A 17,931-nucleotide genomic window follows, 5' to 3' on the forward strand; every position below is an offset into this window, starting at 1 on the left:
TCATGCTAGACGTCAGAGTCGCCGGAGATGGAGACATGGTATATGAGCGGTCGAAGACGGAGACATGGCGTATCAGCGGGTTTTTTTTCTCATCTCACCAAAAACTCTCCCTAATCGGATGTATGTTGCTGGTGTGTGATGGTGAATAACAATCGATGCTCTAATTTTGGTGATGAGAGTGTGAGTTGAAGAATATGGGAATAAGAAGTTGAACTGTTTCTTGAGGTTTTTAAGATCGGCGATGAAGGTGCGGTTTTTCTGGTCGGCGGTGAAGGTGAGGTTTTTCAGATCGACAACAAAGTTTTTGGGTTTTCCGATCGACGTTTGTGAAAGTTCTTTGGGTAGGTGACGAGACTGGTGAAGGAGAGATGCTTTAGATCTGGCGATGGAGAGGGATGTTCTTGAGTGGCAGATAAATCTACTTGGAGATGGAGGTGGAGGATGGTGGTGGTGACTAATGGTTGTCAAAATCATTGGTTATGGGGTATGTGTTTTGGAGATCGAACCCAGAAGATGTTCTTCAGTTTAAGTGTTTATCAAACACAACCAGAGAGAGAGAGAGAGAGAGAGAGAGAGAGAGAGAGAGAGAGAGAGAGAGAGAGAGAGAGAGAGAGAGAGAGAGAGATTATTGTAAGAATTTTGTTTTCTAGTGGTTATTTCAAAAAAATAATTGTTTTTGTTTTTTTTTTAATTATTGTAATATAAAAATAATAAAAAAAAGTAAATATCAGGGGCAAATTCGTCATTATAAAAAAGTTAAAACCAAAATGGACCTAAGTCGCAACAAAATGAAAAGTTTGGACCTCTGGTGCTAGTCCAAACCTTTTTGGACCAAAGTGGCAATTTCCAGCGAACCACAAAGACCATTTGTGCAGTTTTGTCTTTTAAAAACGAAAACATACTTTTTATTAAAAGTGTTTATTAGTTTATGACAGGACAACAATTTTTTATTTTTAATGTGGATTAACTTAAGATGGTTGCAAGACGCAATAAGTTGTACACTTTTTGGAGTGTTTTGCAAAAACTCTTATGTATAAAATGATCAAAATTGACAAAAACTAGTCAGGGACAATGGCGGATGCAGAACAAAACCTAACCATATCCATTATGCATAAAAAAATAAGCATAAAACTATGAAAATTTAGAGTATTTTTGGGTTTCGGTAAAAAAATTGTCAATATGGGCAATTTTCTAAAAAAAAAATGGGTGAGTTTTTTTAAAGTAAAAATATGATATTTTTTAGAGGTCTTTTTAGTAATAAATGGGTGAGACTCACTTCCAAACAGGGTCCATGCATCTCCATGGAGTCAAATGGAGGGCTATATGCATATAAAAACATGATAAGGTATAATTACTTAAATGAAGGGCATTATAGTTATTTTATAGGGCAAATTGCAATAAACTCACCAAATTTTTCAGAAATTTCAATTTTATTACCGATTTTTTTCCCCGCATTTATGTCATTATATTTATAATTTTTTTGCAATATCAACCAAATGACCAGTTCTCTCTGTTCTTCCGGTAACCAATTTGCTCAGATTGCAATAAAGTCTCTAAGTTTACCGAAAATTTTGATTTGACACCGTGTTTTTTTTTTCTCTCCAAAAATTTCGTTACATTTACAATTTGGTTGCAATGTCAACCAATTGAACGATTACCATCGGCTATGGGATCTATTTCACTATGGTGTATCAGCTCCTCGGTCCACTAAGACACTAAATATAATTACCAAATTGGATTCGCTTAACTACAGAAATCGATGAATATTTCACTCCAAGGTTGTGTTAAATAAAATCAAGTGACCTTTCTAGAAGCTATCATCTATTGTTTTAAATCGTGTATGTGTTTTGTAAGAAAAAACAATATAAAGTTCGATCATATGTGATATATTAATAATGGACCCAGACTCATAGATTCAACTGGATTGAATTCCAAATTGACTTTAATCCTAATTTAATTGCACGAGTATCGAGTATAATACCTTCAACCATAACATGGGAGCTTTTATGTAACATCCTTATTTTTACCATAAAATATTCATTTTTATTTATTCAAATATATCAGAGTATAATCACATTATGCGGAAAACATGATGCGAATGCACGTGTGTACAGTCAAGCCTTGCCATTCTCATGATCTGAAGAATTTTCTGAAAACATTTATAATCAACTGGGCAAGTACGAACCTTAGTGCGTTCCCTAAAATATCATATACCACAATACATATACAATGCATACACATAATGGCTTACAACCTTTAGCCGATCCACCAATAAAACACATAATGGCCTTCAGTCAAAAGTTGGTCCGCCCCTTGGCCTTCAGCTTGAAGTTGGTTCGCCCGAGTATATTGGCCTTCAGCACGAGGTTGGTCTGCCCTCAACTCCTACATAATATATCAACACATGTATAGCAGACAAATAGTCCAACATAACATGCAACTAACTAAACTAGTCTAATTGACTAATTGCATACTATAGGGCAACTGCATCCTAACATACAGATGATACATACTGGAATATACAATATAGTGAGAAAAATTTCCTAGAGATTTACGTAGACGACTATTAGCTATCCTTTGGATGATCCAACTAATGGGTAACACGTCTACCAAGTATTAACCTATAATACTATAACTTATTAGTATCTATGGCAATCTGGTAGAAGTTAGATTCTTCACTAATTCCAAATATACTTTCATGGTTATCAAATAAGAATAAGTCAGGTAGGAAAGTTGGGAGGCAGGACCATTTCGACATATAGATTTTCTAAAATCCAACAACCAAGCCAACGTGCCCATTGTAGACACCTCTCCTATAAGTAGACCAATCAGTATTATAATATGGTATTACTGATAAATCTTGTTTATATGTTCATAATAACGATAATGAACTTAAAAAAAAAGTTACACTTAAAGCATAACAAGTGTAGCATAACTTATAGAGTTTCCTGACAGAAAGTTCGAAAATTTGCAGGTAGAACTCCGACCCGAGAGCTTCAATTTCTCCGGCTCTTTGATGTCGCAAGGCCTCACTAAAGTAGTCGAGAACTAGGGAGTATCGGGGATAGGGGTGTGGAAAGGTTTCCAGAGAATCTGGGATTGAATGGGTGAGGAAATGAGTTGAAAAACACTAGTATTTATAGGGATGGAAGAGGCACGTGCCGTACACGTTGTCTTGGGCGCACCACACCTATGGTCGACGGCGTTGTGCTGGCCCTTTTCAAACACTGCCACGTGTCATCACCTTAATTGTCCACGTCACCCGGTCGATTAACGCTCTCGTCTTGCCACATGTCGACTCTCGGACGGGCCACGTGTCACGCTCTTAACTATGCCACGTCACTCGGTTTCTCGGAGGAGGGGGCTGCTGACAATGCCGCGTGGTGCTTCCTGGTGGTGCCACATTAGCATATCAGGTATTTTCCTGAAATCTTCGAATGGCCATAACTTTCGCATACGAGCTTCGTTTTCGACGTTCTTTATATCGATGGAATCCTCTCGAAGAGCTCTAGAACTTTCCTTAAGGTCTCAATAACTAATTCTCACTCTATATTAAATTCATATTTTTATAGAGATTATGTTGTTAAAGTCCGTGCGAAATTCATAACTCCTTCATATGAACTTTGTTATTGACTATCTTTATATCGACGTATTCGTATTCACGATATCTTCAACTCTCGTTTAGATTGTTATGGCCAACAATAAATCGATTTTAATTTCGATTTCTGTGTTGCGTACTACTGTACCGAAACTTCGAAAAATCATAACTTCCTCATACGAAGTCGGATTTGGACGTTCTTTATATGTACTCTCTTGCTTTTAGGACTACCACGACTTTTGTTTGGATTACTTAAGCTAATAATAAACCTATCTTCGATTCAATTTTCATGACACGCTTTGCCATATATGGTTGAACATAAAACTTTGAACAATCATAACTTATTCATACGAAATCAGATTTAAGCGTGCTATATATCTACGAAAATCGTATTGACGTCTACTACACGTTTATGATGATTATGTAACACCCGTTTTCTAGGATGGATTGGTTTTGGGTTTCAAGGAGTCAAAAGGTCGATTTTTAGAAGAAATGGAGTGTCACAACGTGACCATTGAGTGGTCACGACGTGACAAGGGTAAATATGAGGATTATGTTCAGGACCAATCTCACGACGTGAGAAATAAGGGCTCACGACATGAGAACTGTTGCAGAGCAATCCCATGATCTTTTAGGTTTTCCTTCGTATTTAAGCCCCTCTAAGTCATTTTTAGGGTTCATTACCAACCTCCAACACCCTTTTACCTTAGAAAAACCCTAACCCTCATTCTTTGGTTGATTCTTGGCCTTTTGGAGCATTTCTTGGTTTGAAGAAGAAGAGAAGAAAGAGAAGAAGGTGTTCTATTGGTGGAGCTTGCAAGGAAACATGATCATCATCATCATCTCATTTTGCTTCTGGACCTTTGTAAGTGGAAAAGACTCAAAATTTATTGTTTAAAGTGTTTAGATCTAAGTTATTGTCCCATTTATTTCATGTCTAAGCAAGTTTGAAAGGAAGGAATACATAAAGTTGGCAGCTTTATGCTTTTAAAGGGTCCATTGTGTATGATATTGTTCAAATCTAAGAGTTGGTTAATTATTGGACCCATGCTTGAGGATTTTGGTTTAATATCTTCATTTTGACCTAGAATGGATGGAGGACATGCATGAGGCATGCATGTCCACCAAGTAACATTTTTATGGACCTTTAGAGTCCCCTTTGGCTTCTTGAAAAGTTAGAATGAAAGGCTTAATGGATTTAGGACTTAAATCTTTGGATTTTAGCTTCAGACTGAGCTCACGATGTGAGACATAAGGTCTCACGACGTGAGAATGAAAGAACCCGTTTTATGCTTGTGAGTACTAGAATCAATGTGTAAGGACAAGGTTTGAAAATTCAAACCTTGAGTTAATCTTTAAGATTAATATCTGCTCTTAATTAAAGGTTCCAGTCGAGTCTGGTAATACCAGTCAAGACATGAATGAAATATTCAACAAAGTACTCAAAATTAAATGAAGTAAACTAGGAGTATAATCAATGTAAAGACATTTAATGAACAAGAAGAATGTAGTGAAAGATCTTGACTTGAGAGAAAAGTGAAAGAGAACTAAATAGAGTTTTTTTTTATATTTGGAGTAACAATGCATATCTTTCTTGTCATTCAAAACACTCCTTAAATAGACTAAGGAGGTACATCGTACAGACTTGGAAACATTCCTAGGACTAGTTAATAATCAGTCACTGACAACTGATTATCTAAAAGATACAAAAAGATAAGTCCTATGAAATGTTACATCACTAATAAGACAAGAAACATTAAATGTTCAAACAGACAGCTAATCTCAGATCTTCACTGCATCTCAGAATGATCTTCATCTCGTACTCCATCTCTATTTCGGACTTCACCAATCTCGGAAACTACTGACTTCAGATCTTCATTCTTGTGATTGCTAGAGGTTCACTTTATATGTTTCAATAATCTCCCCTAAGTGAACTTAGCAATCTGGTCAGATTAGTTGGCTTCTTCTTGGATGAACACATGAGCTCTGTATAGCCAGTTTCGGACTTCCAGATACCATAGAAGTTGACTGATGAACTTGGTCTTCACTTGCTCCGAGGCTTCTGACTTGGCTGCATTTGTGATGAACTTTTGAAGAAATCTTGAGGGAACGAAATTCTTGTCTAGGACTTGGAAGAAGTCCTTTTTGTTTGTCTTCTTTTGAAAGTAGACGTATCCCAACACATGTTCATCAGTTGGCCCTTCTGCTAAAATTTCAGCTTCAGGCAGCTTGTAATCAGTTTTTGCCAAGAACTTTTCAGTTCCGAACAAATGAGTCAGTTCAAAGTCACATCTATAAAATTCAACAACATAATCCTTGAGATAGTTCATTGCAGTACTGTGGGCAGCAATGCTCATCTGACTGTCTTGACGAGTTCGGAAATGAGCAGCAATGGTCAAGATGTTATTTGGATTAATGGATGGGAAGTCGACATCCGTGATGATGAGTTGTGCTGACTTGTTCCGATAGATGTAGTAGCGATGCAACAAGCAGTCTAAGTCGAATTTTGTTAATACTTTTCTTCCGAACCCAAATATCTTCGTAATCCTCTTCCGAGACCACACTTCTTTTTGGGGACGTGCGTTCAAGGAGTAGAATGTCTTCAATCTTTCTCTTTCGGTTCTGATGATCATTTGAGGATCATATTCTAGGTGGAGAGGAGCAAAATTGATGTAGAACTTACCATAGGGAGAGATGGGGAGATCAAGTTGGTCCGAGTCTTGGGTTGGTAGATCATAATACATGAATGGAAAAATATCCAAATCATGGATTATTCCTTCATGACAGAGTGGAGAAATCCCTAGCATTGGATTGGGGTTATCTTTGATAGCTTGAATCCTAATGTTCTCTTCAAGATCCTGATCTATTTGTGCTTGAGACCAACCTTTGGACTTCTTGGTGGTCTGTTCGGAGGTGTGGAATTCCAAGATAGGATTTTTGCCTTTGTCTTGTTGCTTGTTGAGAATAGAAATGACATGCTGCATATTTTCATCGATGGTAAACTCTGGAGGTGGAGGAATCAAAGGCTATTCCGGAATGTTGTCAGGTTTCTGAAGTGGAGAACTTTCATCAATTGGAGCTATTCTTGGTGAGGGAATTGGGGCAACATCGACTGGGTAGCTCAGATTACGTCAATTGCAAGCTTAGTCTTTGCCTTAGCCATTTCACGGCTTCTTTGTAAAACATCATCCAAGAATGATGACCATGAAACAACAGACCATATCCTTTGCTCTTCCTCGGAAAGAACTTTCGCCGGAAATTTCTTCTGAGCTTGAATTCCTATCACATCATTTGTGATGTACTCGACATTTTCATCATCATCATCATCAGGAGTACCTGTGGAAATAACTTGAACAAATTCATCATCAGATTCATATCGGAGTTTGAACTCCGAGGCAGGATTCCAAGAAATAGATTGATCTATTTTGTTTGGACCTTCTCCCCCTCTTGCATCGGATGGCCCTGAAACTGAGGCAAGTAAAGCCGAGCTTTGAAATTCCGAGAGTCAATCGAACACCTTCTAGAAACTGGTGTTTATATGCAAAGTGAGGGAATCATAGGCTTCAGTGGTTGGTGCCTGAGCTTTCAAGTGGTCGAAAAAAGTGGCAAGGATGGAAAGCATTTCATCGAACTTGTTGTTCGGAACATCCGCTATATTCCAGCAGACTCGGAGGAATTTCATGAGGACTTGCTGCATGATGAGATTCATTTCATCTTTCTTCTTGATCTCTTTCTCCATCCTCTGAATCTACTTTTCATGCCTGACATGGGTTTGTTTTATCAACTCGTTGGTGGCGTTGATCATGTCAGCATGAACCTTCACAATGGTAGTGATTGTGTCGAGGTAGTGGTCAAGACTCGAGTTGTATTTTTGCTCAACCTCCTCAATGGTGTGCTTGAGTCGGGTGGAGATGAGTTGATCCAGCTGTTCTGCCCTTTCTTCATTTGAGGGCCCTAGTTTCTTGACTTTGGAGAGGGAGAGGAGAATGACATCAAGCCTTTGTGTCGAGACCAGACACTTTGGCATCAATTTTAGAATCAACCCGGGCAACCGACTTGTCTAAGGATTCCACTTTGGAGACTACAACAGACACGTTTTCTCGGAGTTCTAACAAGGCAAAGGGATCATCATAATTTTCAGTTGATGATCCAGTTTCTTAGGTGGAACTCTCAGACTTGGCTTTATCACTCTCTTGATTGAATGGAGGTTCGGAAGGGCCAAGATTGTTGGCAGTGGCTGTTTCACCTTCAAGAGTGTGTTGAACATGGTCATCAACTTGAATTTCTTCATCAACAGGATCTGATGAAGATGATGAAAGACTGAAGTCATAGATGGGCCTTGATGAGGATGGCTTCTGAAGAATGTGAAAGGAAGAGATGAATGGAAGAGCAGCAATGGAGACAATATCGTCATCGAACATAAATTCTGACGAATGTTCCTCATCAGGATCTGGATGTAATGCATCACGGTGTGGAGATTTTGGAGGATCGTCCGAGATGATGTTGTCTTGATGGGCATCTCCTGATGCAAACTCTTGATCGGTGACATCAACAGATGGAGGAATAAATGGTGTATTGCTCTGGATAGCTCGGTTTCTCATGGAGGTGAGAGTTGATTCAACTTGGGATCGAGTGAGCTCCACATGCATTATGTGAGCACTGCTATCAAAGTCTAACCGATCGAGAGCGTCAGTACCTGGTCATCCTCTACCTGAGCTAGGTATCAGACCAGTTGAGGCTTCCGAGGTTGGAGGGACTACCCCAGCTTCGGAAAGCTTAGGATCTGAGACAGGGGTCTCGAATCGTGCTTGTGTAGAAGAATGAGGGATATCCGAGATGACTCATGGGTGTGTTCCAGGGGGTGCAAGGAACTTTGTTCAACACCGACATCACCTTGTTAGGACGGTGAGGGTGGATTATGTGGAGACTCCCCGTGAGTGTGTGCAGGTGGTTTTGAAACTCCAAAGGGTACTTCAGAAGAGTGGTCAGGAGGGGTGAGAGGATGACCAGATTCAGTCAAAATGTCTTTGATAGATTCCTTTTGAAAGGAAGTATCGACTTTGGCTCTCTTTTTGGCTTTTGGTTTAGAGGGAGAGGTCTTTCTTTTGGCTGCCTTCTTTTTCTTTCCACCAGTCGAGACTGGCTTGGCCACATCCTAGGTGGGCTCAATAGAGACTAGGGTAGACTTCGTAGGGCTATACACAGTCGAGTTCTCTAGATGATATTTCAAATGAAGGGACTCGGATGGTAGAGTGGCCAACATGTGTTGTGGCAGTCTACGTGTAGGTCCGAAAGATGCTTGGTTCGGAAGGCGATAAGTTTTAGTAGCTTTGAAGGTCAGAAATACCTCTTTCGGAATGGTGTCGACCGGAATTGGTTTTTCTCGCCTCTCTCGGTAGAGTTGTTGAATGGTAAGAGCCCGGAATCTCGGACTCGAAATCTCCTGAGGCTTTCTCTTCACAACAAAATTCCCAAAGTCTTACCACAAGACTTCGGTTAGGTCGACAACATTCGTCTTTCCGGAGTAGATGCTATAGACGACGTAGAGCCAATCTTTGCTCATAGTGTATGTTCCTCCATGTTTCCCAGAGAGACCTCAAAGGATAAGGTGCATAAGTACCGTCCAAAGGCCAGGAACTGCAGATTTCTTGAACTTTTTCGCCTTGAACTCTTCTGCATACCCAATGTGGTTGAGAAACGTCTGAAACTCTTTATACGAGGGTTCTTGAACTATAAAACCCTTAGGGTTTTTTGGAATCCCAATATCTCTTAGAAACGTCTGTTTTGGGACTGGCACAATTCGATCTCCTATTATCCTGATTTCTAGAACTCCATCTTCAATCTTGATTCTGTCAAAGGCGGTGTGAAGGAGACGAAGTGGAATTAGTGGATCGGGGATTTTTATGAGAGGAATAGTGATGGGATGACGGGATATGAACTCGATCATAACCCGGATGGACTCATCATAGTCCATGGGATCCATAGAAAACAATTGAGTGGTATCACGAAGGAAGGGTTCAGTCGAAGAGGATGAAGCAGAATCCTTGGAGGATTTCTTCTTGGAAGCAGTTTTTGAGATTTTGGGGGCATTTTGTTAGGAAGCCATAGTTGTAGGTTTTGAGAGCTTGATGAACAGTTTTGCAAAGAGAAAGTGAAGAAGATAATGAGCGCATAAAAGGTATCAAATGGGTTTTGGTGAGCCTTTTATAGGTTGAAAGAAAGTGGTTCGGATTAAAAAAAATGTAATGATTATACCCGGATATGGATACGGATCACATTTATTGTGTTGCCACATTTGGTATGAGTTGATCTGCAAGAACAAAAGAATACAATGGCAAGATGTGCAAAATGGAAACTGTCGTTTGACTGAAAGGATGTTTACCTTGTGCAATTCTCATGGATTAAAGGATAATCATCATTAAAAAAATAACCGTTTGAGTTATTAAGAAAAACGTTTCAGAAATAATAATGAAAAACCTTTTAAACTTCTTTTCAAGAAAGTGATCTCGAAGCAGGGAAGTTTCGAGATGAATTTTCAAAGAGATCTCGGAGCCTGAAAGTTCCGAGATGAATTGTCATAAGATACTTCCGAGATGAAAATGAAAATACTTGTACATGATATAGAGTTCAAGATTACACAGACTCAGACTGAATATCATAGGTAAAAGGTTAAAATATCTTAGAGGACATATTTGAAATAGATTTTGAGATTCCGAGACATGATGGAACGGATCTCGGATAAAGGTAAGATGCGAACACACATTACCATTTCGGACTTGAATTACGAGATAAACCTCATGACACACTTTTTGAGCTAGATTCCAAGGCAAGATCAAACAAAATACCAAGGTGAGTATATTGGTCATGAACTTCTAAAGATTGAGTGAGCTGTACATCTTAAACTAGAAGAAGAGGCTAGATAAAAAAGACACGTAAAACGATCCTATTTATTCCGTGAGGAAACGATTCTGAGATGAAAAATAATTTTGACTTCGAAATTATTTCACTACCTGATATCATCAGAGAGTGCAAGCCTCTTGAAAGAATTGAGGATCAGGCAACATCATACCCATTTTGTTTAGAAAACCATTGAATTTGGTTTCGTCTAATGCCTTAGTAAAGACATCAACAATTTCATCATCAGATGGAACAAAAATAAGTTCAATGTTTCCTTTTAAAACATGATCTTTAATGAAATGGCACCGTATATCAATGTGCTTCGTCATGGAGTGCTGAATTGGATTGTGTGAAATCGCAATGGCACTTTGAGAATCACAATATATTGGAATTTGTAGGAACCAGTAACCATAATCCAAAAGCTATGATTTCATCCAAAGAACTTGAGAGGTGCAACTAGCAGCAACAATGTATTCAGCTTCGGCTGTTGAAAGTGCAATGCAATTTTGTTTCTTAGATGACCAGCTAACCAATCTTTCTCCCAAAAATTAGCAGCCACCAGAGGTGCTTTTTCTGTCCAATTGAAGACCACCATAGTTTGAATCGGAATATGCTTGTAGGAGGAAACTCTCATTTGCTGGGTACCAGATTCCGAGACTCTTTGTACCTTTGAGGTATCGGAATATTTGCTTGACCGCCAAGAGATGAGACATCTTTGGATTGACCTGAAATCTGGCACACAAACATGTAGAAAACATGATGTCTGGATGACTTGTTGTTAGGTAGAGTAGCAATCCAATCACTCCTCTATACTTCTTTTCATCAACAGCAACACCTGATGGGTCTTAAAAAAACTTATGTCTGAAACCCATAGGTACCTTTGCAGACGCATATGTGTCCATTGAGTATTTCTTGAGGAGCTCGAAAATGTATTTCTCTTGGTGAATAAAGATTCCTCTGTTGGTTTGTTTTACTTGGAGAACGAGGAAGAAACTTAGTTAATGATTTATACTCATTTGGAATCGACTAACCATTAGCTTGGCAAAATCAGCAACCATTGATGGATCCGTGGACCCAAAAATAATATCGTCCACAAAGATTTGAACCAGCATGAGATGTTTTCCATTTGATCTTCGAAACATCGTAGGATCGAGAATTCCTCTTTGTAAACCAGAACGCATGAGAAAGTCAGTGAGAGTCTCGTACCAGGCGCGAGGAGCTTGCTTGTGGCCATAAACAACTTTTCGGAGTTTGTAGCAATAATTTGGATAAGAAGGATTGACAAACCAAGAGGCTGTTGAAGATACAATTCAGTATCCAGTTCACCATTAAGAAAATCACTTTTGACGTCCATTTGGTAAACTTTAAAGCCTTTGTGAGCTGCATAAGCAAGAAAGATTTTGATGGCTTCAAGACGGGCAACAGGAGCAAAGGTCTCATCATAATCAAGTCCTTCAATCTATGTGAATCTTTTGGCCACCAATATTGCTTTGTTTCTTATGATAACTACAGCGCCATCTAGCTTGTTTCGGAACACCCATCTCGTACCAACAATGGGGTGATCCTGAAGAGGAGGGAAGAGAATCCACACTCCCTTTCGGTCAAATTCTGTCAATTCTTCTTACATGGCTGTAATCCAGCCAGCATGTTCATGTGCTTCCTTGATGGATTTTGGTTCAACCATTGAGATAAATGCTGATAAATGACATTTATTTTGGATGTTGGTGGCATAACGAGTTTGAATATCGGCGTTTAGATTTCCAATAACTTGGTTTGGAGGATGATCCTTGCTCCAGATGTGTAGGCACGAAAGCTCTTTTGTAGCAGATGATCCGAATCAACAATGGGGTTGTGTTGCTCCCCCCGAACAACTTGAATTTGAGGATGATGCTCCCCCCGAACTTCTGAACCGGAGATATCAACGTCATTTTCGTCCGGAAAGTCAAAGAAGTTGGCGTGCTGTCGTCGTTTTCCGAAATGGGATCGAATTCAGCAAATTGATCTGTTGCATATTAGAATCCTTCAACATTTGATTTAAGAGAGGGAAGAACATTCCCCCTCCCCTCAACCTGAGAAGGTTGAATCGGTTCAGAATCAAATAGAGGAAATATGGGTGTCAGATCGGAAACATTTTGTGAGATTGGAGCTACAGTTAATGAGGATTGTCTTGATCGAGATTCTGATTCAAGAGCTATTTCAGATGGTTTGAACAGGGTTTTAAAATCGATTTCATGAACTATTTGAGGATTCAGACATCCTGACGATGGAGCATCGAACTCCTTGATATGGGTTGTAACATCGATTGGGCCAGAATTCCGAACATAGTTGTCATCGAAGGTGACATCAAAGCTTTCTTCAAGAACACGACTTCGACGATTCAGAACTCGATAAGCTTTTGATTTTGCTGAGTATCCAAGAAAGATTGTTTCATCGGCTTTCTGCTAAAATTTCATGAGCTGATCACGATTGTTTTTGATAAAGCATCGACAACCAAAGACATGAAGAAAAGAGATACTCGACTTACAACCATTCATGGCTTCAAATGGTGTGATATTGAGGCATCAATTGATGAGGCTTCGATTCTGAGTGAAGCAAGCAGTGGACACGGCTTCAGACCAAAGATAGAGTGGAAGATTTGCAAAGTTAAGCATCGATCGAGCAACTTCAACGAGGGTTATGTTTCGTCTTTCAACCATACCCTTTTGTTGAGGAGTGTAGGGAGCTGAGAAATTATGGTCAATACCTTTCTCGGAGAGGAATTTCTCAATGGTGACATTGGTAAACTCTGAACCATTATCACTTCGGATTCGTCGAACAGGCAGTTTGACGAGAACTTCAATTCCTTTGATAAAGTTGATAAGTTTGTTGGAGATAGTGTCTAAGTCCATAACTATATTTAGTATGTACTTGACCGACCCGGCATGGTCCATTTGGGTTGCACTTCACCCGAACAATTTACGGATAATCTTTTGAGAATAGTATAAGTTATGATTTATTAATATATAATAAGTTCTAATATATTAATATAAAATCATATTATTTAATTAGTGTTGATCTATAATTAATTTAGAATTAATTTAGAGATCAAAAGTATGACTAATTAAATATGGGCTCTTGTATTTATATAGTGTGGGCTAATGCTTATTTGGAATGGGCTAGACTTGCATGGAAAGTCCATGGATACTCCATGGAGCTTTAACCCATGGATCTCATGGAAATGAAAAGACATGGGTATTAGGGTTTACATGGATGTAACCCTAATCCACCACACTATATAAAGGAGGCTTTGGTTCTTGAAATTACACTAGTTGATGTGTGTAAACCAAGAGGGCCGATTTCAAGAAGTTTGTGACTATTCTCTCAAGTTTCCAAGTTTGTGGTGATTTGTGACTTCCATTTGAGGCATCCACATTATTGGTGCTAGGTTCTCAAACTCCAAGCAATCAACTACTACAAGGTAAGTAATTCTACTAGCTTTATTTGATTCAAGTATCCCATGCCATGCTAGTTAGGATAAGAACCTTGGAAAAATAATTATTTGCATGTATCTTAGTCAAACATAGATCCAAGGTTTCTAGGGTTGCATGTACACCATAGGAGTGTTAGAATGCTCAAAACCCATCAGTGGTATCAGAGACAGGTTTGTTTATTTGATACTTGATGCAAAAAAAACACTTTAAAATCGAAGTTTTGTTCAAAAGCTCGTATCAAAATTTCAAGTTTTGTATATGTTTTTACGATTCTTGAAATTTTTGATATGAACATTCATAAACATATGAGTTTAGAAGATCATAGAAATTATGTGCTAATAATTGATTAGATTAATTCTTGATCTTTATGTGTTTTAATGGAGTCCATAACTAGTTCTTAAGTTATGGATAACCAAAAGTCACATTTATAAATAACCATTAAAAGAACACATAGGTTACAAAAAAAATAAAGAGTCTTCATTTTTAATAACCATTAACTCATAAGTTATGAGAAATGAAAAGTTTTGAAAGTTTACAAAACTTGCCCTCAAGTTTTGGAACATGTAAAGTCATATTAAAAACTTTAGTTCCAACCCCTAGAATTTTAAAAGTTAAAATTCAACCCTTATACTTTATAATATTATAAGTTTAATAATATTTATATATGTATAAGATCAAGTCGTCTTACCGCTAGTACGCCTCATTCACGAAGCCGATCTATAAGGGGGGTATAAGGTTGTTGCCTATAAAATGGCAACTTAATGGGTGTCCACTCTCACCCACCGCTTCCTTGATCGGTGGAGGGTCGTTAGCCGAACGAGTAGGATAAGGACTTATAAATTCTCATTAAAAGTGTAATGATAATACTAAAGTAACTAAACTTTATTGAATTCCCAATCTTAGTTATTTTAGGAAAATGTGAATAAGGTGCTAATCCATGAAATTACACTTTACACTTTGTTTAAGTCGTTAGTGGAGCGTGTGTGGTTAACCGGCACACTAACTTGAACTTAACAAGGTAGGTAAAGGGTGACTTAATGTTTATCATAGTATCGATGGAGCGTGTGTGGTTAACCGGCACATCGATTGAGGGGTAATACATTAAGGGTACCAAGTAATTTGCATGGTTACTTCACACCTTGTTTTGTAATCCTCGGCATCCCAGTCACAAAACTTGAAGGGCACACTCGAGATTGAAACATGCCATTGAAGAAAGTTCAATGAATCTCAAAGAATCTAGGAGTTTCTAAACCAATTAAAACCTAATTAAATATTTCGTTTTTCATGGTGGAAATTGGTGAATCGTCATTCACCTACCTTCAAATATCTTATAGCTTAGATTACGGCATCCCTCTTCTAAGTTATAAAATATTGTGTTGGGTCCTAGCCTTAATATTACATTTGGGTGTTTTGTTATGGACTATCTCTATATCTAATCTAATCTATTCCCTCTTCTTTGCAGATGTCTTCCAATAACAATTCTTCTGGCTCAAACCCTACTAGCTCCTTCTCTCTCATGAATCTTTGTGGGAGAGTCATCTTTGATGGGTCCAACTTTACAGATTGGATCAGAAACATCAGGATGGTCACTTGGTATGAGAACAAAGAATATGTTCTCGACAAGGAGCTGAAGGTACCCGAGCCAACTGTTACTCCTGAAGAGCTTGCTAAATATGAGGTACATGAAAGAGATGCTACAAAAGTGGCATGCATCATGATGGCCACCATGACAGCCAAGCTCCAAAAGTCCTATGAGGACTATTATCCTTTTGAGATGCACCAGGACTTGATGGACCGCTACTATCAAAGTGCTCGTCAAGAGCGATATGAAATAATCTCCTCCATGATAACAACCTGAATGAAGGATGGTGAACCCATCACGGGCCACATGCAGAAAATGAAAAGGTATGTGGACCGTTTACTGAAGCTGAATGTGAACTTCCCTGAGGAGTTAGCAATAGACATCATTTTGCACTCCTTGCCATCGTGTTATGATCAATTCCGCATGACATATCACATGAACAAGGAAGAAGTCACCCCCAGCAAACTTCAAGGACTCTTGAAGACCGCCGAAAGTAGTCTAAAGGGTAAGTCGGTTGTTACTACTCCTACTCGTACTCCAACTGCGGCCAATGTCTTGGCAATCGGGCATGGCAAAGGGAAGAAGAGAAAGAACCCTTCTAAGGGTACCAAGGGTAAGACCCTTGAAGGCTCCTCTTCAAGCAAAACCAAGAAAGGTTTTGTCACTCCTTCTGCTAACCCTAATGAGGCTGAATGCTTCTATAGCCATGAAAAGTCGCACTGGAAGCGAAACTGCCCAAAGTACCAGCAAGATTTGAAGGATGGGAAAGTAAAACTCAACCATGCAGGTATATACACTATATTGTATAATAACTCACCTCATTCTAAGTCTTGGGTCCTTGATACAGGTTGTGGTATTCACATATGTTGTGATTTGCAGGGACTAAATAGAAGTGAGAATGTGGAGCAGGGAAAGATAAACTTGATCATGGGAAACAGGAAAGCTTCACCTGTCACCAAGATAGGAGTTTATTCCTTAGTGCTAAATAGTGGGTTTACATTAGATTTGAATAAATGTTATTATTCGCCAGAAATGGCAAGAAATGTTATTTCCTTTCATGCATTGTATAAACAAGGTTTTACCTTTCATTTTGATAATAATAATGGTAGTATTGATGCTTTCTTTAATAGTGTTCTTTATTTTAAAGCATTACCTTGTGATGGCGTGTATGAAACTGTATCTGTTGTAGGTAATCTAGGAAATAATGTATTGTGTATTAACTCTTCCACTAGCTTAGATAAAGCATCCTTATGGCATTGTCGTCTTGGACATGTAAGCACGAAACGCACAGGCCAACTCCAAAAGGATGGAGTCTTGGAGTCATTTGACCTAAAGTCAAATGATAGTTGTGAATCTTGTTTGCTTGGTAAAATGACAAAGTCACCTTTTACTGGCACTTGTGCTAGGGGTGAAGGTTTGTTGGACCTCATACACACGGATGTGTGTGGACCCTTCAGAACCGCCACAAGAGATGCTAATCGGTTCTATGTGACTTTTACTGATGATTTTAGTAGATATGGATATGTCTACCTAATCAAGCATAAGTCAGAAACCTTTGAGAAATTCAAAGAGTTTAAGCAAGAAGTGGAGAATATGTTGGGCAGGAACATTAAGATGCTTCGATCCGATCGTGGTGGTGAGTATCTTAGTACTGAGTTCCTTGACTATCTTAAGGAATGTGGGATTGTCTCAAAATTGATACCTCCTAGGACACCACTGTTGAATGGTGTAGCTGAGAGGCGCAATCGGACCTTGTTGGACATGGTTCGTTCCATGATGAGTCGAGCTTCGCTACCAATCTCATTTTGGGGGTATGCCTTAGAGACTGCCGCCCATATCCTTAATCTAGTCCCTACAAAGAAGGTTGCCAAAACACCTCACGAGGTGTGGACTGGAAAAGTTCCCAATCTAGACCACATCAAGATTTGGGGTTGCGAGGCTTTCGTGAGACGTGAGACTCACGATAAGCTCGAACCCTAAAGCGAAAGGTGTATTTTCATCAGCTACCCACAGAAATCCTTTGGTTACATCTTCTACAGACCCAGTGATAATGTGGTCTTTGTAGCAAGAAGAGGATTCTTTCGAGAGAGAGAAGTCATGAGCCAAGGAGACAGTGGGAGGCAAATTGACCTTGAGGAAATTCAAGAGTCAAGTGGTGAAGGAACCTCAAACCCTAGCCCTCAACCTGAGGAGGAAACTCCTGTTGAGCCAACTGAAGAATCTATACCTCTGAGGCGTTCCACCAGAGTTAGGAATGCACCTGAGCATTATTATGGTTTTCATATTACTGCAGAAGGTGAGACACTTATCAGTGATAACACACTGGTAAATCTGGATGAGCCTAACAGCTACACGAAAGCCATGGCAGGCCCTGAGGCTGCTAA

This window comes from Lactuca virosa, chromosome 6 (genome assembly GCF_052849685.1).
Source record: "Lactuca virosa cultivar CGN04683 chromosome 6, Lactuca_virosa_CGN04683_v6, whole genome shotgun sequence".
Taxonomy (NCBI): Eukaryota; Viridiplantae; Streptophyta; class Magnoliopsida; order Asterales; family Asteraceae; genus Lactuca; species Lactuca virosa.